Genomic DNA, 246 nt, shown 5'->3' on the forward strand with positions numbered 1-246 from the left:
ACTCGGTGACATATGCAAGAAACTCCGCACGAACATTACCCGTCCCGGGACTCGGTGAAATGATAGATGACTCTATGCACGAGCAGAATATTATGAGCAACCATATGCAATTAAAATCATTTCTTATAACTCAATAGAACAATCAACGTGAACCAGCAAGGAGTATTACCAAAGATTAACGTTTTATCAAGATTATGAACCTTTAATACGATATGGAAACGTAAAATCTCAATGACTCTAAGAAGC

This window comes from Solanum pennellii, chromosome 12, assembly GCF_001406875.1.
Source record: "Solanum pennellii chromosome 12, SPENNV200".
Lineage (NCBI taxonomy): Eukaryota > Viridiplantae > Streptophyta > Magnoliopsida > Solanales > Solanaceae > Solanum > Solanum pennellii.